Below are 21,153 nucleotides of genomic sequence, written 5' to 3' on the forward strand. Positions count from 1 at the left end.
TGCTGTAGCTGGTCTGTTTTCTGTTTGGTTAGTCAACATGCCCCAGGGATCGTTAGCTGTTTTTACCGTTCTCCTGGATCCCTGTGGATTTCTAATGGGCAAACTTTTTAAAAGTACAAATTCTCAGACTCTAAGATGCTGGAGAATCTGATTTAGCAAGTCTGGGCATGTTACCATTTATCTATGTATTCCCAAAAGCTTCCCAGGTGACTTTGGAGATCACCTAGGTTTGGAAACCAAAACCTTCCTACCCAAAGTGTGGTCTGGAGACCAGCATCACCAGCATCAGCTGAGAGCTTGTTAGAAATGTAGAATCTTAGCACCTCCACCTCACTCATACTGACCAAATCAGAATCTGCATTTCAAAAAGGTGTCCAAGTGATTCATGCACACTAACTAATACGGTTTGGTTCTGTGTCTTCACCCAAATCTCACCTTGAATTGTAATCCCCATAATTCCCACATGTTAGAGACAGGACCAGGTGGAGGTAATTGAATCATGGGTGTGGCTTCCCCATGCTATTCTTGTGATAATGAATGAATCTCACGAGATCTGAGGGTTATATAAGGATCTAAGCATCTAGCATTTTCCCCTGCTTGCCTGTACTCCATCCTGCCACCCTGTGAAGAAGGTTCCTGCTTCTCCTTTACCTTCTGCCATGACTGTAAGTTTCCTGAGGCTTCCCCAGCAATGAGTAACTGTGAGTCAATTAAATCTGTTTCCTTTATAAATTACCCAGTTTCAGGTATTTCTTCATAGCAGTGTGAGAACGGATGAATACACTAACGTTTGAAAAAGACTAAGCTATTGTAATTCACAAATTCATTAAACTAGGTCAATGATGCCCAGATGAGAATTTTATTACAAAACAGCAAAAATAAGCAAGAGTTAAGGACTTAACCTATGGCTTAACGGGGAAAAGAAAGCTTTGAAATTGCCTCCAGGAGAACAGAATATTTTAGGAGGCACTATTTGCCCTGATATTTGCTGTTTTCATTTTAGAGGGGTTAAATTGCTGGACATTGCACTCTCCACTTACAGTTTAAGCCTGGAGTGACTGAGATTAAGAAATTTCAGGCTGCTAGTGTCATTTTTCTAGTCACGCTCAGTGTTTCAGTTGTGTTGTCTTACTTTATATTCTATACTGTCTTTTTTAAAAGTATAGGACATTACTAGAAGCAATCAACTTAAAATAAGCCTTTCATGCGCGTCCGTGTGAAGAGACCACCAAACAGGCTTTGTGTGAGCAACAAGGCTGTTTATTTCACCTGGGTGCAGGCGGGCTGAGTCCGAAAATAGAGTCAGCAAAGGGAGATAAGGGTGGGGCCATTTTATAGGATTTGGGTAGATAAAGGAAAATTACAGTCAAAGGGAGTTGTTCTCTGGCGGGCAGAGTGGGGGTCACAAGGTGCTCAGTAGGGGAGCTTTTGAGCCAGGATGAGCCAGGAGAAGGAATTTCACAAGACAATGTCATCAGTTAAGGCAGGAACAGGCCATTTTCACTTTTTTTGTGGTGGAATGTCATCAGTTAAGGCAGGAACCGGCCATCTGAATGTGTATGTGTAGGTCACATGGGATATGATGGCTTAGCTTGGGCTCAGAGGCCTGACATTCCTGTCTTCTTATATTAATAAGAAAAATAAAATGAAATAGTGGTAAAATGTTGGGACGGTGAAGATTTTGGGGGATGGTATGGACAGATAATCGGCGATGTTTCTCAGGGCTGCTTCCAGCAGGATTAGGGGCAGCATGGGAACCTAGAGTGGGAGAGATTAAGCTGAAGGAAGATTCTGTGGTAAGGGGTGATATTGTGGGGTTGTTAGAAGAAACATTTGTCATTTAGAATTATTGGTGATGGCCTGGATAGAGTTTTGTATGAATTGAAAAACTAAACGGAATAAGAGAAGGAGAAAAACAGGTATTAAAGGACTAAGAATTGGGAGGACCTAGGACATCTAATTAGAGAGTGCCTAAGGAGATTCAGCATAGTCCTGCCAGTAAAGATTATTTATTTAAGAGTTAAGAGTGGTGGTTTGGGGATAGCACAAGGAGATATCAGCTGTGATGACTTGGAGAAACAGTGTAAACTGGCAGTGTAAACAAGAGCAGGGCATGTTTGAGTAGTTGAGAACGGTGAATAGGAGTATGACTAGACAGAAGATAGTAGGGATGACAAGTTTTTTTTGGGCACAGTCTAAGTTGGTCTGGTGTCTGGAATGAGACTGGGGCCTAATAAAAAGGAGCATCTATACAGGAGCTCAAATGGTCTGTACCCTGTAGCATTCTGAGGACAGGTCTGACTTCTGAGAAGGGAAAGTGGTAAAAGTATTGTCCAGTCCTTTTTAAGTTGGTGGCTGAGCTTGGTGAGGTGTGTTTTTAAAAGACCTTTAGTCCGTTCTACTTTTCCTGAAGACGGAGGACCGTAAGGGATATAAAGGTTTCACTGAATACTAAGAGCCTGAAAAACTGCTTGACTGATTTGACTAATAAAGGCTGATCTGTTATCAGACTGTATAGAGGTGGGAAGGCTAAACTGAGGAATTATGTGTGACAGAAGGGAAGAAATGACTGCGATGGCCTTCTCAGACCCTGGAGGAAAGGCCTGTACCTATCCAGTGAAAGTGTCTATCTAGACTAAGAGGTATTTTAGTTATCTGACTCGGGGCATGTTGAGTAAAGCTAATTTGCCAGTCCTGGGTGGGGGCAAATCCTCAAGCTTGATGTGTAGGGAAGGGAGGGGGCCTGAATAATCCTTGAGGAGTAGTAGAATAGCAGATGGAACACTGAGAAGTTATTTCCTTGAGGATAGATTTCCACAATGGAAAGAAAATGAGAGGTTCTAAGAGGCGGGCTAGTGGCTTGTACTATAGCATAGCCTGCCTTTGCTGGTGTGTGGTGATTAGGCCTGGTGGAACTGCCATCAATAAATCAAGCGTGATCAGGGTGAGGAACAGGAAAAAAGGAAATATGGGGAAATGGGGTGAATGTCAGGTGGATCAGAGAGATACAGTCATGAGGGTCAGGTGTGGTATCCAGAATAATGTGGCAGGCCAGATTGAAGTCTGGGCCAGGAACAATGGTAATTGTGGGACTTAACAAAGAGTGAGTACAGCTGAAGGAGCTGGGGAGCAGAAAGTATATGCCTCAGGTATGAGGCAGAAAATAGATTTTGGAAGTTATGAGCAATGTAGAGAGTACGTTGAGCATAGTTTGTGATTTTGAGGGCCTCTAAAAGTATTAGGGCAGCAGCAGCTGCTGCACGGAGACATGATGGCCAGCCTAAAACAGTAAGGTCAAGTTGTTTGGACAAAAAGGCTACAGGATGCCATCCTGGTCCTTGTGTAAGAATTCCAACTGCACAGCCCTGCACTTCGGCTGTGTGTAATGAAAAGGGTTGGGATGAGTCAGGGAGAGCTAGAGTGGGGGCAGTCTCTAAAGCTGTCTTCAAGGAATGGAAAGAGGAGTGGGGAAAGGATTTAGGATCTATGGGGTCAGCTAGGTTTCCTTTTGTGAGTTTATATAATGGTTTTGTTAGGAATGCAAAACCAGGTATCCAAAGGCGAAAGTATCCAACCGTGCCCAGGAAGGAAAGGAGTTGTTGTTTTGTAGAAGGGGTTGGGGTTTGAGAGATTAGTTGAACACGATCGGCAGGGAGAGAACGTGTGTTTTTATGAAGAATTATGCCGAGGTAGGTAACAGATGGAGAAGAAATTTGAGCTTTGGAGGGGGATACCTGATATCCTTTGGAGAATAAATGCTGAAGGAGCAGAAGTGTGTCTTGTTGAGAAGATTCAAAGGAGGGACTATAAAGAAGAAGGTCATCAATATATTGAATAAGGTGAGAAGCAGAGGGGTGGAAAGAAAGTAAATAATGAGAAAGAGCTTGGCTGAAGTAATGAGGACTGTCCCTGAAACCTTGCGGCAGCACATCCCAGGTAAGCTGCTGGGACTGATGGGTGTCAGGGTCAGTCCAGGTGAAAGCAAAGAGAGGCTGGGATGAGGGGTGCAGGGGAATACTGAAAAAAGCATCTTTAAGATCAAGAACAGAATAGTGAGTTATGGAGGAAGGTATTGAGGACAAAAGAGTGTATGGGTTGGGCACCACAGGGTGGATAGGCAAAACAATTTGGTTGATAAGGCGCAGATCCTGAACTAATCTGTAAGACTTGTCTGGTTTTTGGACAGGTAAAATGGGGGAATTGTAAGGAGAGTTTATAGGTTTTAGAAGACAATGCTGTAGCAGGGGAGTGATACCAGGCTTTAATCCTTTTAAAGTGTGCTGTGGGATACGATATTGGCATTGAGCCGGGTAAGGGTGATTAGGTTTTAATGGGATGGTAATGGGCATGTGATCAGTTGCCAGGGAAGGATTAGAGATGTCCCATACTTGTGGGTTAAGGTGGGGGGATACGAGAGGAAGACACAAAGGAGGCTTTAGGTTGGGGAGAAGGGCGACAATGAGATGGGGCTGTAGTCTAGGAATAGTCAGGGAAGCAGATAATTTGGTTAAAATATCTCAGCCTAATAAGTGAACTGGGCAGGTGGGGATAACTAAAAAAGGAGTGCTTAAAAGAGTATTGTCTAAGTTGGCACCGGAGTTGGGGAGTTTTAAGAGGTTTAGAAGCCTGGCCGTCAATACTCACAACAGTTATGGAAGCAAGGAAACAGGCCCTTGAAAATAAGGTGATGTGGACTGGGTAGCCGCCGTACTGATTAAGAAGGGGACAGACTTACCCTCCACTGTGAAAGTTACGTGAAGCTGGCATCAGTGATGGTCTAGGGGGCTTCTGAGGCAATCGGGCAGCATCAGTCTTCAGCCACTAAGCCAAGAAGATCTGGGAAGCAGTCAGAGAGCCTTGGGCCAGAGTTCTAGGGGCTCTGGGAGTAGCTGCCAGGTGAGTTGGACAGTCCGATTTCCAGTGGGGTCCCGCACAGATGAGACGTGGCTTAGGAGGAATCCGGGGTTGCAGGCATTCCTTGGCCTGGTGGCCAGATTTCTGGCACTTGTAGCAAGCTCCTGGGGGAGGAGGTTCTAGAGGAATGCCTGGCCGCTGTGGTTCAGGCATTTGGAAGTTCTTGTGTGCTGGAGATGTGGCTGGGGTTTGTCTCACAGTGGAGGCAAGGAATTGCAACTTTTTTCTATTATTGTACACCTTGAAGGTGAAGTTAATTAAATCCTGTTGTGGGGTTTGAGGGCCGGAATTTAATTTTTGGAGTTTTATTTAATGTCGGGAGCAGATTGGGTAATAAAATGTATATTGAGAATAAGACGGCCTTTTGACCTTTTAGGGTCTAGGGCTGTAAAGTGTCTCAGGGTTGCTGCCAAACGAGTCATGAACTGGGCTGGGTTTTTGATGAAAGAGCCTAAACTCTAACTGATTTGGGAGAGGGCGGATAAAGAAAAAGGAGCATTAACCTTGACTATGCGTTTAGCTTCAGCCATCTTTTTAAGAGGAAATTGCTGGGCAGGTGGGGGAGGGCTACTCACGGAATGAAACTGTAAACCGGACCGGGTGTGAGGAGGGGAGGTGATAAAAAGATTATAGGGCGGAGGAGCGGAGGCTGAGGAAGAATTGGGACCTAGCTCAGCCTGGGGAGGAGGGGAGAGGTCAGATGGGTCTGTAGAAAAGGAAGATTAGAAAGACTCAGTGATGCTTGGGGTTGTGACTGAGGGGACAAGCAAGAGGGAAAGAAGGAAGATTTGGGACGAGTTGCATTGGGCACAGAGACTAGGAAGGGACCGATCTGTAAAAGGATGCCTGGACATCAGGCACCTCAGACCATTTGCCCATTTTATGACAAGAATTATTTAGATCTTGTAGGATGGAAACATTGAAAGTGCCGTTTTCTGGCTATTTAGAACTACTGTCAAGTTTGTATTGGGGTCAAGCGGCATTGCAGAAGAAAATAAGACGCTTAGATTTTAGGTCAGGTGAGAGTTGAAGAGGTTTTAAGTTTTTGAGGACACAGGCTAAGGGAGAAGAAGGAGGAATGGAGGGTGGAAGGTTGCCCATAGTGAAGGAAGCAAGCCTAGAGAAAAGAGAGAGTAGAGACATGGAGGGAAGGGGTTCGGGTGTTCTTACCCTCCAGAAAAGCGGGAAAGGGGTCAGGGTGTGGAAATAAGGGATTGGGGCACAGAGATATAAGAGGTTGGGGCATGGAAATAAGGGATCAGGGTGCAGAGATGTAAGAGGTTGGGGTGCAGAAATAAGGGATCAGGGCACAGAGATATAAGGGGTTGGGGCATGGAAATAAGGGATCGGGGCACAGAGATATAAGGGGTTAGGGTACTTGCCCCTCCCCTAGAAAAGCGGGATTTGCCACTAAGGGTGAAGGAGAAGAGGTTGGGGGTTTCTTGCCCCCCAGAAAGGCGAAGAAGGGGTAGAGACACAGAGAGAAGGGGTTGGGGTACTTGCCCCTTCCCCAGAAAAGCGGGACTTGGCGCTAAGGGTGAAGGACCAAGGCAGGTGTCCCTGCGTGGTCTGACACCTCTGAAACCTGGGTGAATAATCAGAGGTGTCCCTGCAATGATTAAACACCAAGGGAAGCCTGCCTTCCCTAGTCTGTGACTGGCGCCAGAATTTGGGTCCACGGATAAAACGTGTCTCCTTTGTCTCTACCAGAAAATGAATTGAAATTAAGAGAAGGGAGAGATTGAAGTGTGGCACCAAGATTGAAGGGAGAAAGAGGCTGAGGGATAGTGAGGGAGGTTGGAGAAGAGAGTAAAAAGAGGCCGCTTGCCCAATTTAAAATTGGTGAGATGTTCCTTGGGCTGGTGGGTCTGAGGACCTGAGGTCGTAGGTGGATCTTTTTCACAGAGCAAAGAACAGGAGGACAGGGGTTTGATCTCCCAAGGGAGGTCCCCCGATCCGAGTCACGGCACCAAATTCCATGGACGTCCCTGTGAAGAGACCACCAAACAGGCTTTGTGTGAGCAACATGGCTGTTTATTTCACCTGGGTGCAGGTGGGCTGAGTCCAAAAAGAGAGTCAGCAAAGGGAGATAAGGGTGGAGCCGTTTTATAGGATTGGGTAGATAAAGGAAAACTACAGTCAAAGGGAGTTGTTCTCTGGCGGGCAGAGTGGGGGTCACAAGGTGCTCAGTAGGGGAGCTTTTGAGCCAGGATGAGCCAGGAGAAGGAATTTCACAAGACAATGTCGTCAGTTAAGGCAGGAACAGGCCATTTTCACTTCTTTTGTGGTGGAATGTCATCAGTTAAGGCAGGAACCGGCCATCTGGATGTGTACATGTAGGTCACAGGGGATATGATGGCTTAGCTTGGGCTCAGAGGCCTGACAAAGCCCTCTGTGTTTCTTTCTCTTTCTCTCTCCCTTGTTCTTTTATCAACCCATGTACTGAAAGGCAGTAAGATGTAGCAGAAAGATTCCTGAACTGCAAAGCAGAAGACCAAGGTTCACAAATTCTACCTTTTTCACTTTGTATTAATTAATAGTCAAAACACATTGAATTCTTGAATTGTGCCAGGAACTTCAAAATCAGTCCAGAAAGAAAACTATTTTTCCAATTTAAAAATAAGGGAATTTAGCCTTCAAGAGATTAAAATAAATCATATCTAAAATCACACTGCTAGTAAGTGAAAAGCAGAAATTTCAGACACTATCTGTTTAAGCCTAAATACCACCAATTATACCAATATTAGGAGAAGATGTGAACAAATTATTTAGATTCTTTGAATTCTATTTTTCCCTTCTATGAAATGCTGAGGCAGCATTTGGAGGTGGTATATTAAACAGACTTTCAGCTTGTGCAGAATCCCCCATGTAGCTTCTAAAATCTAATAATTTAATTTTCTTTTGACACATAAATTTGTCTATGATAATTTTAATCTATAATGAATAACATAATCTTGTATCCAATTCTATAATTAAAATTTTCAAAAATATAAAATTATTTGTCACCCTTTAGGATTGGTTCTTTTCCAAGATTCCACATCAGAAAATATACATACATACAAAGACCCATTCCCACACATCCTAAAGGTCTATTCTAACGCTCTAACGCATGGGCTGAAAATAATCAAACCCACTTGGAAAAGAACCAAGATGAAGGAGTTATTCTAGCTGACTTTGAGTCTATTTATAAACCTTCAGTAATGAAGACATGTGGTACTGGCATCAAGAGAGAGAAACAATAGTGTAACAGAATAGTCTAGAAATAAATTCACACATATATGGCCAATTGGTTTTCAACAAAGATACAAAAGTAATTCAGTAGAATGAGGATAAACTTTTCTAAAAATGATACCTGAACAATTAGATATTTTTGTGCAAAGAAAGAAAAAGGGAAAAAGAAAGAAATTCGACCTATAAATCACAACATATGCCAAAATTAATTCAAAATTACTACATACCTAAATTCAAATTTAAAATGTATGTAAATTCTAATAAAAATAAAAGAAAATATATTTTTACATTTTATTGGAAAGAGTTCTTAAACACAACACAAAAAGTATAATCCATAAAGAAAAAGATAATTTACAGTTCTCAAAATTAAGAATTTCTGTTTATAAAAAGCACTTTTAAGAAAATGAAAAGACGAGCCATAACAAAAAAGAAAGTAACTGCTAATCATATAGCTGATTAGTGACTTTTGTCCTGCATATATTTAAAAACTCTCAAAACTCAGGAATTACAAAACCCCATCCCTGCTTAAAAAATGGGCAAAAGAATGGGAGAGGCACTTATTTAAAGAAGATACATGAATGGCAAATAAACACATGAAAAGATACTCAAAACTCTAGGAAATTCAGATAAAAGCACATTGAGCTACCACTGTAGATAGAATTAGTAAAAGGGCTAAAATAAAAAATTCTAACAAGAATGAGGAGTAACTAACTGGATTGTTCATCTACTGGTAGTAGAAGTGTAAAATAGTACTATGATTTTGGAAATAATTTAGTAGTTTTATACAAAGTTATCCGTATTTCTCACCCATTCAATCTTAGATATTTACTAAAGAGAAATGGGAGCAAAACTCATAAAATCTGCATTTTCACAGAAGTATTATCAGTAAGAGCCCCAAACTGGAACCACCCAAAATGTCCATTAATAAGATGGATAAACGAATTGCAGTGTATCTATTAAGTGAAATATTATTCAGCAACACCAAAGAATGAACTATTGATACATACAACAACATGGGTGCATCTGCAAGTAAATATTCTGAGTAAAAGAAACCAAATAAGAAAGAAGATGCATTATACAATTCCATGTATATAAAATTCTGAAACTGCAAACTGATCTTTATTGATAGACAGCAGATCAATGGTTGCCTAGGGATGGGAGGAGGAACAGGAAAGCTGGATTGCAAAGGGATACAAGGACACTTTTGAGGGTGGCGATTGTCTTGATTGTGGTTATGGTCTCATGGTATATACATATATCAAAATGTACCAAATGTAGCATTAAAATATGTATAGTTTGTTATATGTCCATTATTAGGACATATGTATATAACATTGAGGTACTTTAATGTTTTACATATTTATATCATGATGTATGTTATGTATATCATATATATGATATATAACATACCATACATTATATATCATATAAAACATATAATGTGTGTTATATATTTTATGTGTTATATATAATATGTGCTACATATGTTATACATAACGTATATGTTGTATATAACATATGACAGTGTTATATATAACATATATGTATATATGTGTATATATACATATATACACACATATAAATATATAAACATACATAACATATATTTATATATAAATTTTTATATATATTATATTTATATATAAATTTATATATATATTATATATATATATATAAATTGAGGTTCATTATATATGTCCTAATAATGAACATCTAACAAATGGCACATTCATTTTACAGGGCAAAGGACATTGGAGTTCTTTTTTACTTAAGGTTTGGTAGAATTCACCTGTATTACCACCTGTAATAGTTTATATTTTATGGGAGTAATTTAGTTTCTGGAATAAATTAGTAAATGGCTAATATCATAGTCTGTTTGTGTTTCAATTAGTTTTAAGAACTAATTATTGTATATGTTAGTTCTACCATTTTCCTGTAATTACAGTGTTGATTTCCTCTGATGCAAGCTAAGAAGCAATGGTTGACATCATGTTAGCAGAGTGGGGGTAGAAATCTAGAAAATTTTAGCACTTTAAGCAAAATTAGATGTGTGGGTTTTTTTTTGATTCACATATAAAATCAAAGGGGCATTTTAAGTAATATTTCTAGTTAAGGTAACTTTTTTTAACAAATACTGGTTTCAAAACATATGTATGTCTTATAATAGTTAACAATGTGAACAATATTTCTTTAAAAGGGTTGTGATTTTCCTAATTAAAAAATTTAAAAATTAATCTGTACTAATTAAATGCACTACAATCATTTCATTGTTCAAGTTTGCTTGCACTGCTTCCAATAAATGTTTAAAATGACAAATGTAATAATTATATGTTCAAATAATTAAATTATAAATGCTAGCCTATAAAAGTGGATTAATTTTTATAATGTTAGGGGTAATAATGACTTAATTCCTTGCACTGTGTCAGTAAAAATTTCTGTCATATCTCTTATGAAAACACTTGTTTGTCAACATAATTTTAATATATGTATTAAATAGTGTATATAAAAAGTATATGTTAGGTAACAGTTTGGAAAGGATGAGTAGACAACATTGGGTCATAATGATATACATGTTTATATTTGCCACTTTAATAAATGTGTAACAAATATGTATGAGTGAATGAAAATATGTGTGTCCTCATGAGTCATAAAGTCTTTCCTGGAGCTCTGGTCTTCCAATCTGTGCTTAAATATGTCAAAGAGTTGTCATTTACTTGCCTTACAGTTTTCCCTGTGCCTGTGGGGGACCAGAAGTAAATTACTTGGGTGAAAAGTTGTAACTCTTATGTCTTGCTAGAACTATGTTCCTTATAATAGTTGTAAAACAATATATTAATTAAAAAATGGATGTGTTTTTCCTCACTTTTTTTTTTGAGAAACAAAGAGATTAATTACGTCTTAAGTAAAATTGCCTCTTTGTGGCAGAAGGTGAAAAGAAGATAGTAAACAGCATAGTTGAGTTGTAGAAGGTTTGAAGAGTTATGATGTTTATTTACTTTGGTGTAAAATACTTGCAAATAATGAGTTTGAAAGTATTAAACTGTGTGAAATTTTTACAGAGTTGTTTCAGTGTTTATGGCTTTGTTTATAAGATGAAGACCTGGCTTACTACAGAAAAAAATGTTACATTGGTTGTATAAAAAGGGGTAAAACTGTAATTTGGTTTATTTTCCGTTAAAATAGTTTTTTTTTTAAATCTGTGTCTTCTTTGTATTTTGTCTGGATAAGAAATATTTTATACCATGAGACCTTAAATTTTTGTGACTTTTGTGCATATTCCTGATTTTTTTTAAGAAGTCACTCTTGAAAAAGCAAAGGATCCTAAAAATCTTTGCCACTTGGTTCTATGTTTGAATATTACTTCAAACTTTTTGCCTTTATATGCCTAGAACTTATGTTCATGCTTTTTCTGCTTTGACAATTCTATTTGATATCACAGTTTTCAAATTCAGGCTCCAAATGCACAGTAACAGAATATCATTTGCACCTCACCTGTCTTTGGGGTTTCCCAGGTTGTTCCTGGGCAATGCCAAAAATAAACTCATTCACTTTAAAAAATGAGAAGGGTAGAAATAATTAGTTAAGTTTGACATTTTTCATGTTTTTAATTTACTCAACATCATTGCAAGGGCTGTCCTGCTCATCAAACCAACAATATGAGAAGAGCTAGAAAAATCAAAAGAGAAGTTCAACCTTTCCAGGTTAATTACATACAAGTAAAATGATATCAATATGAATGTATTTACCCAAATGTGTACTTTTTATGTTAGACACAAGCAAAAAATCCTGTTCTTGTATAAACAGTGGTGGAATAGCTGTCAACAAATTGATGTTTTAAAAATGTTTTATATAGAAATGTAATTAGAGTGTCCATGTACTCATGCTCTTCGGCCAATTTTTTTTTAATTATGGGAGTTATGCCCTTTGAAAAGACGGCACAAAATTTGTGCTTGACCTTATATGGAGTTATCAGTAAAATCACCTTATCTCTGAAAGGCATTCAGGTCAGCTTTACTTCACTGGCCAGGGTTGTTACGAATAATAGAATGGACTTAGACTTCCTCTTCGCAGGCCAAGATGTAGTCTGTGTAATTGCTAACACATCCTATTGTACATTGAGTAACACCTTGGACCGACTGGAAAAGTCCATACAAAAATTTTAGGAAAGTGTCTGAGACAGTCTGAGAGATGGTCATGATTTCCATTCTTTTGCATTTGCTGAGGAGTGTTTTACCAGATTCTGCATATGAGTAAGATTATGTGATATTTGTTTCTATTTCTGGCTTATTTCACTTATAATGTTCTCTAGGTTCATACAGGCTGTTGCAAATGACAGAATTTCATTCTTTTTATGGCTAAATAGTAGTTGTGTATATATATTATCCTGTTGTTATCCATTCATCTGTTGATAAAGACTTTGGTTGATTGCATATGTTGGCTATGGTGAATAGTGCTACAATAAACATGAGAGTGCAGATATCCTTCTGACGTACTGGTTTCATTTTCTTTGGGTAAATACTCAGCAATAAGATTGCTGGATCACATGGTAGTTTTATTTTTTATTATTTGAGGAACCTCTATACTAGTTTCCATAATGACTATACTAATTTACATTCCCACCAACATTGTATAAGGGTTTCCTTTTCCTCACATCTTTGCAACATTTGCTTTTTTCCATCTTTTTTTTTATAATAGCCATTCTAACTGGAATGAGGTGATATCTCATTGTAGTTTTGATTTGCATTTTCCTGATGTCAGTGATTTTTTCATATACTTGTTGGCCATTTGTATGTCACTTTTTGAGAAACGTCTATTTAGATCTTTTGCCTATTTTTAAATTGGATTATCTGTGGGGTTTTTTGATAATGAGTTGCTTGTGCTCCTTATGTATTCTGGATATTAACCTTTGGGCAGATCTATAGTTTGCAAATATTTCCTCCCATTATGTTGGATGTATCCTCACTTTATTGTTTTCTTGCTGTGCAGAAGCTTCTTAATTTGATGTAATCCAATTTGTCTATGTTTACTTTTGTTGCCTGTATTTTTGAGGTCTTTTCAAAAAAATCTGTGCATAGGTCAATGTCATGAAGCATTTTCCCTATGTTTTATTCCAGTGATATCATAGGTTTTGGTCTTACATTAAATCTTTAACTCATTTTTGCATTTATTTGTGTATCTGCTGGGAGATAAGGGTCTAATTTTATTCTTCTATAAGTGGATATTCAGTTTTCCTAGCATAATTTATTGAATAAATTGATCTTTCCTCAATATGTATTTTTGCATTTTTGTCAAAAGTCAATTGGCCATAGATGTGTGAATTTATTTCTGGGCTCTCTATTCTGTTCCACTGGCCTGTTTTTATGCCAGTACCATGCTGTTTTAGTTACTATAGCTTTGTAGTATATTTTGAAGTCAGGCAGTGTGATACCTACAGCTTTGTTCCTTTTGCTCAAGATTGCTTTGGCTATTCAGGGCCTTTTGAGATTCTATATGAATTTTAGGTTTCTCTTTTCTACTTCTGTGAAGAATGTCATTGGTATTTTGCTAGGGATTGCATTGAATCTGTAAATTGCTTTGGTTAGAAAAACATTTAAACAGTCTTGTTTCTTTCAATTCATGAACATAGAATATTATTTCTTCTAATCCATGAAAACAGGACACAAATGAAATAGATTTTTTTTCTTAATTATTTTTCAGTGTTTTCTAGTTTTTACTGTAGAGATTTTTCACCTCTTGGTCCAATTTGTCCTAGGTAGCTTATGTATTTTTTGTAGCTATTATCAATGGAATTATTTTCTAAATTACTTTTTCAAATACTTCATTGTTTGTTTAGAGAAACACTACTGATGTTTGTGTCTTGAGTTTATATCTTGCAACTTTCCTGAACTTGTTTATTAATGTTAACAGTTTTTTGGTGGAGCATTTAGGGTTTTCTATATGTAAGATCATATGTCTGCAAACAGAGACAGCTTGACATTTTCCTTTCTAATTTGCATGCTTTTTATTTCTTTCTCTTGCCTAATTGCTCAGGCTAAGCCTTCCAATATTATGTTGAATTGACATGGTGAAAATAGGCATCCTTGTCTTTTCCTGGATCTTAGAAGAAAAGTTCAACTTTTTCCTTTCCTATATACTATTCACCTGGATTCTCCAAGTGCAAACTTATAGTACATTAGTTTAAGTATTTGTTCATTCTCTCTTGCTTTTCCTCTCTTCGTGTTTATATTTTTTCTGAAACTGGTACAAAAGTTTGTAGTACATTGCAGAAATAATTTCCCTTATCTCAAAATAAGTCATTGTTTATTTTTCATGAAAACATGGAACAATGATCACACTTGGGAAATTATCATTAGTACAATACTATTACCTAATTGACATACCTATATTAGATTTGTACACAAAGCCACTGTAGCCAGACAAAGTGGATTTATGTATGAAGTTCATAAATGCTGAAAGAAGTTGATGTGTACATGAGGCATCATTACCCTGTGTTTCTACTTTTGCATATGCTCGAAAGTTTCCATAATATATAAATGTCTTTATATGGAAATGCAGAGGGGTAAAAATAGACAAGACAATTTTTTAGAAGAATAAAGTGTTAGGATTCATTCTATTGGATAGTAAAACTTGTAAAGATAACTAATTAAAACAATGTGGTACTGATGTAAGGATAGACATGTATAAAAAACAGTCCCTCCATATGCAGACAAGTGATACATGCAAAAATTAGCACTACAGAGCAATGGGAAAGAACTGTTTTGCAATGAATGGTGTATAGTGCTGGCTAGTTGAATATCCATATGAGAAAAAAAATTACATTTCACAACCCCATTGCAAAGGACACAAAAATCAGCTTCAGTGAATCACAGATCTAATGGTAAAAAGTAAAACAATAAGACCTCTAGGTGATAACAGAAGACTATCTTTATTGCTTAGGTAGGGGAAAATTTTTTACACAGGTTCCAAAAAGCTAACATTGATGAAAATAATTGATAAATTAGCTTATGTTGAAATTAAGAACTTCCATACAACAAAAGGTACCATTAAGACTGTGAATAGGCAAGCCTCAGACAAGAAAAAGATTGTTTGCAACACTGAAACCAAAATAGGGCTTATATCAAGGATATATAAGAAACAAACGTGTAAAAATGAATAATGCAATTTAAAGAAAGGGCAAGACACTAAAACATAAGATCCAAAAAACAAGATACTCATCCAGTTAATACCAAAAGATGTTTAATTTAGTTATCAGGAAAATGAAGTTTAAAATCACCAATACAATATCCTTACACATTCACTGGAATGGTGAAAATAAAAATGACTAGCAACACTGAATGTAGACAAGCATGTGGAAACTTCCACATATGGCTAATGAAACAGGAAATCAGCACTTCCAGTTTGGAAAAGTTTGAAAGTGTCTACTGAGGTTGAACATACATCTGATTTTATTTAGTCATATTCTCAAATGAGGTATGACCACATGTTTACCAAAAAGCAGGTGCCAGAGTGTTCATTGGCCATTATATAAAATAGCTAAAACGTGGTAAGAACTCAAATGTCCATCAGCATTAGAATGAAAAAATGATACAAAGGAAGACTAGATGGCAATAAATTTAAGATACTCTCATAATTAGGCTGGCGCAGTGGCTACGCCTGTTATCCCAGCACTTTGGGAGGCTGAGGCGGGCAAATCACTTGAGGTCAGGAGTTTGAGACCAGCCTGACCAACATGATGAAACCCGAACTCTACTAAAAATACAAAAATTGGCCAGGCGTGGTATGCTCCTGTAATCCCAGCTACTCAGGAGGCTGAGGCAGCAGAATCGCTTGGACCTGGGAGTTGGAGGTTGCAGTAAGCCAAGATCGCACCACTGCACTCCAGCCTGGATGACTAGAGTGAAAACTCCATCTTAAAAAAAAAAAAAAATCACAATTATAATGTGAGTAAAAATTGCCAAAACAATATAATGTGTATTATATGCGAACCCAGTTTATATACAGCTTGAATCCAGGCAAATACCATATAGGGTGCTACAAATTAAGATATTAATGACCTGTAGGGGAGATAGAGGGACTAGTGATTATGTAGGGGCATGAAGGGCCTCTTAGGTACTGATAACTTTCTACTGGGTTGGTGCAAACTTGGATGGTGGTTATCCAGATATGTTTACTTTGTCATAATCTGTTGAGCTGTATACTCATGATTTGTTTGATTTTTCTAGATGTATGTTATACTCAAGTGATGAAATAAGTGCATACTACATATATACACATGCACGCAAGCCAAAACTCCAGCTGTTTTCCCCTTCAATTTCGAGGAAGAAAAAGCTTTTTAGAAAGAAATGTGGGCTGGGCGTGGTGGCTCACGCTTGTAATCCCAGCACTTTGGGAGGCCGGGACGGGTGGATCACGAGGTCAGGAAATCGAGACCATCTTGGCTAACACGGTGAAACCCCGTCTCTACTAAAAATACAAAAAAATTAGCTGGGTGTGGTGGCAGGTGCCTGTAGTACCAGCTACTCAGCAGTCTGAGGCAGGAGAATGGCTTGAATCCGGGAGGCGGAGCTTGCAGTGAGCCAAGATCGCGCCACTGAACTCCAGCCTGGGTGACAGAGTGAGAATCTGCCTCAAAAAAAAAAAAAAAAAAAAAAATGTGGTTCCTATCTTTTATTCTGGCAGAATCTCTTACCCAGAGCACTGTACTATTCATATTAATAATGAAAATCACTAATATTTATTATTAGTAATTTTGACAATAGCAAATATTTAGTGAGTAGTATGCTTTGGTACTACAGCAACTCTAGATTATCACATTTAATTTCTCTTATTTTATATATAAAATGAATATAATTATTTGCCTTATTTTTAGCTAGAGAAACTGGGTCTTAAGTCAGGAAAGTCACTAGTTCATGATCATATATCTAGCAGATGGTGGAGCTAGGATTGAAATGTAGACTGCCCTGGGCCAGGTGTGGTGGCTCACGCCTGTAATCCCAGCACTTTGGGAGGCCGAGACGGGCGGATCACGAGGTCACGAGATCGAGACCATCCTGGCTAACACGGTGAAACCCTGTCTCTACTAAAAATACAAAAAATTAGCCAGGTGTGGTGGCGGGTGCCTGTAGTCCCAGCTACTCAGGAGGCTGAGGCAGGAGAATGGCGTGAACCCAGGAGGTGGAGCTTGCAGCCACTGCACTCCAGCCTGGGGGACAGAGCGAGACTCCGTCACAAAAAAAAAAAAAAAAAAAAATGAAATGTAGACTGCCCTACTGTGTAGCCTTTGAGCTCATCCACTAGGCCATGCTGGCTTCTACTAAGACTTCCAAATGTAGGTGTCTGTGATCCATTGAAAGGGAAAAAAATTTGAGAAGCAAGTGCATAGAATTACCCCAAAGCTAAAATAAACTGAACATTAAGAAGCAATTTCTAAGCAAAGGGGTGTTAGTAATAGCATTTTCTTTTTCACAGAAGTGAGGAAACTGCATCCAGTCAGTGCAGGTCATTAAACTCAAGCAAAAGTTCACTGAAGCAAAGGCACCTATTGTTTATCTCACAAAATAACTGGAGGGTTTTCCAGAGAGAGTGGAGCACAAGGTAAATTACCTAGTGGAAATGTCAACAGGACAGGACTGCACACTAGGGTCTTTTTCATGTGCAATTGACAACAGCTAAAAATAAATTGAACTTGGCAATGGCTCCCCATGTTCCTGCAGCCCCAGGGGGCTACTTTCATTTTAATAAATGATTGAACAAAGTGTTTAACTTCTTTCTGTTTTCAGACTGGTATTCAGGGGCATAGGAAATGCATTATTGAATATTTTCCTGTGCTTTGGCTTCAGGTAAAGGGCTGTTCTTAGCAACCAGAGCTAAAGAGCTGTGTGGGCTTACCCATGAAGAGTACTGAAAATTCAAGTTGTGTTATTAGAAGTGAAGTTATATCCTGTGTCATCCATGTCCCTTCCTACTTCCCCAGGACAGACGTAAGGGTAAGACTTCTGGCTAAGGGAAAGGTGTACAGACTGTGCTCATAAAATAAAATTAAATTAAACACTGCCTATGAGAAATGATTTCGTGATTGTGCCAAGGGGTCATGAATTGGGAGAGAAATGGGAGAGGGAATAAGTTAATATGAAAAATAATGTTGCCCCAGTGAGAGGCTGAATCCAAAATAATAAATACCAAGTGTTTCTAGAGTGTATTAAAAAGGGAAAGCATTAAGAAAATATTTTTAAATACTTCTGGTTTTAAGTTCTTTGAAGATAAGATGTATGCCATTTTTTGTATTTTCCTTCTCATGGTGCTTTGAACACTCTTTTTGTATTTTATGATATCAAGTTGAATCAATGCCTTATTATTTGTTAAGTGTTATCTGCTATATGTTACTTAGAGAAATATAATATTGTCCACATAAAGAGGTGAATCTCTAAGCAAAAAGGTTTTGTTTGCAAATAATATACAGGAGGTAAGATTGCAATCCAGGACATACCTACAGACCAGGGTGATCTCTGGTATGTCTATAGAACAAAGAAAAAGGTTAGAATTTAGTCAGGAAAGACTAGTTATACAAGTCGTTTTCAGAGAAACCTTACTGGCACTGGCAGCATCTTATAAGAGCTGGTGAGCTCTGATTGGTGAGTGTCAGTAGTTGCTAGATAAGACTTGTAATCTTAAAGTTATAGTTAAGCCTTTCCAGCTTTGAGTTGGGTTCGCGAGAGTTTTTGAAACAGGCAAGTGTTCTTGTATAACCGGCTAGCTGTCCTTGTGCCACTAGTTGTCCTTGTGTGACTCGTGTAGTAACTTGTGGTTTGCAAAAATTTCTTGTGATAGTTCCTGTTATCAGGCAAATCCTGAATGAGAGCACTTCCTTTCATGGCCTTGCCTGGCTCCATTTGTCAGGAATTAACCCAAGTGACTCTATTTGGAATCTTACAATTTTCACAATATTAAAGCAAATAAAAAGCTTCTATTTCTCGTCTTGCAAATAAGAACTGTGCTGTAGGTGTTAGGTGTGCCCCCTCAATTAATTCCCACAATAAATTAGGTACTATTATTGTTCACATTTTATAAATAAGGAAAGTCACAAAAACATTAAATACATTTTTGAGGTTATAGAACTAGGCAAAGCTGGGATTTGAACTAATCTCTTTTACTCTGTACTCTAAGAGGGCCATCAAATATATATTGAATAGTTTTTAGTTTCTTGTCCATATTGGGAAATATGGGGAGACTAATTAGTAGAAAATATTTTTGATATCTTTAGAAATTATGTCTAGCCAACTGGCCTTATATAAACAGAACTAATACCAGTGAAATGCTTGGTGAAATTGAGTCTGTTCTTTTTCTACACTGTGGATAGTATAATTTACCAACAACATTTAATCTAACATAACAGGTATAAGCTCTATGCACTAGAAGAGTCACATATACCAATTAATTTATTATTGTTTTTTTCCCTATAGAATCACCTAGATAGCTGCAATGAAAGAAATTCAGATACAAACAGTATCTCCATCATTATTTTTAGATAATTATTAAACCTGTACTCTGTGTAGGAATTTGGAATACATAGATTGCAATGACAAATATTGGGAAATTCAGTTTTGGTTGTAAAATGAGTAATCTTATAACAATTCATGTATAAATTATGAGGCATTTAAGTAAGAAAGTTCTAATGGTTAACTAAAGAAAGCCAACTAACAAAGCCAGTAAAGATGGAAAACCATATTTAGAACTTTTTAACACAAAAACCTGTATAATAGAGATTTGGCTTGTGGGTGAGTCTCAGAGATGTGAGTATATAATGACTATCGAAGTATATAATGACTCTATTTTAATTCTTGGAGGGTATCCATGGCCAAGGATAGTAAGCCTCGGAAGAAAAGTCACAAGAGAGGAGGAATATAATAGCAGGAACCAGAAATACACTCTATACCAGAAATTAGGAGACAAGGCTGAAAAAATCAGAATTTGGAAAAAGCAATAGCCAAAATTAGGAAGCATGGGTTCCAGTTTCAGCAGTTTCCTGTGTCTTTGCGCCCATTGCTTTGGTTCTCTGGGTTCCATTTTTCTATGAGTAAAATGGGAGTGTTCAGTTATATAATTTCTATAACTCTTTCTAACTCCCCCATACATCATATTCTACAATCCTTAGGAACGGTTCAATAACATTCAGTGCCCTAAAGGAGGAAAGGAGATTGTAGTATACTCAACTGAATTAAGAAGAAAGACCTTCCAATCTTCTTGTCAGGCCTCTGAGCCCAAGCTAAACCATCGTATGCCCCGTGACCTGCATATATATGTCCAGATGGCCTGAAGCAAGTGAAGAATCACAAAAGAAGTGAAAATGGCTGGTTCCTGCCTTAACCGATGACATTCCACCATTGTGATTTGTTTCTGCCCCACCTTAACTCAGCAATTAACCTTGTGAAATTCCTTCTCCTGGCTCAGAAGCTCCCCCACTGAGCACCTCGTGACACCCCCACCCCTGCCCACAAGAGAAAAAACCCCCTTTGATTGTAATTTTCCACTATCCACCCAAATCCTATAAAATGGCCCCACCCCCTATCTCCCTTTGCTGACTCTCTTTTTGGTCTCAGCCCGCCTGCACCCAGGTGATTAAAAAGCTTTATTGCTCACACAAAGCCTGTTTGGTGGTCTCTTCACATGGACGCGCATGAAACTTCTTATAATTTTCTGGTTGCCAATGCAAAAAAGGAACAAATAGTAAATTCTTATAACTAATTATAAGCATTTGGGATAATCTCTAAAATATATGAGAGATGCAATTCATAGAGAGGTTAAGGTAAGATTACTGTGTCGAAGTCAGGAAGTTAACCAAGGAGACAAGGGGTAAACATGATCAGTTTAAAGGAGCTATGAATAAGGGAAACCAACAAGGTAAAAATCTGGGATGGAAGGAGGCCAAGTAGGAGATCGAGATAAGCCCCTGTGGGAGACCTCAACAAAAATGAGTATGCAGACTTGCATGTACAGAATGGCAAGACAGGC

The 21,153-nt window shown here is 38.1% G+C and overlaps 2 long non-coding RNA genes across 2 annotated transcripts in view; both read left to right on the forward strand.

The window, feature by feature from the left end:
* The first annotated feature begins 583 nt into the window (after nt 1-583).
* The window catches only part of LOC104002126 (uncharacterized), a 227,019-nt gene continuing 206,449 nt past the window's right edge, over nt 584-21,153 (forward strand). The window contains exon 1 of the long non-coding RNA XR_010150988.1: nt 584-665. This is a non-coding gene — a long non-coding RNA (uncharacterized LOC104002126). The remainder of the gene's footprint in view (nt 666-21,153) is intronic.
* On the forward strand, nt 3,223-20,780 carry LOC134808306 (uncharacterized). Its single transcript, XR_010150990.1, has 3 exons — nt 3,223-3,839; nt 17,985-18,131; nt 20,297-20,780. It is a non-coding gene; the product is annotated as an uncharacterized LOC134808306 (long non-coding RNA).

The sequence above is a fragment of the Pan troglodytes genome, chromosome 15 (assembly GCF_028858775.2).
Source record: "Pan troglodytes isolate AG18354 chromosome 15, NHGRI_mPanTro3-v2.0_pri, whole genome shotgun sequence".
NCBI classification, from domain to species: domain Eukaryota; kingdom Metazoa; phylum Chordata; class Mammalia; order Primates; family Hominidae; genus Pan; species Pan troglodytes.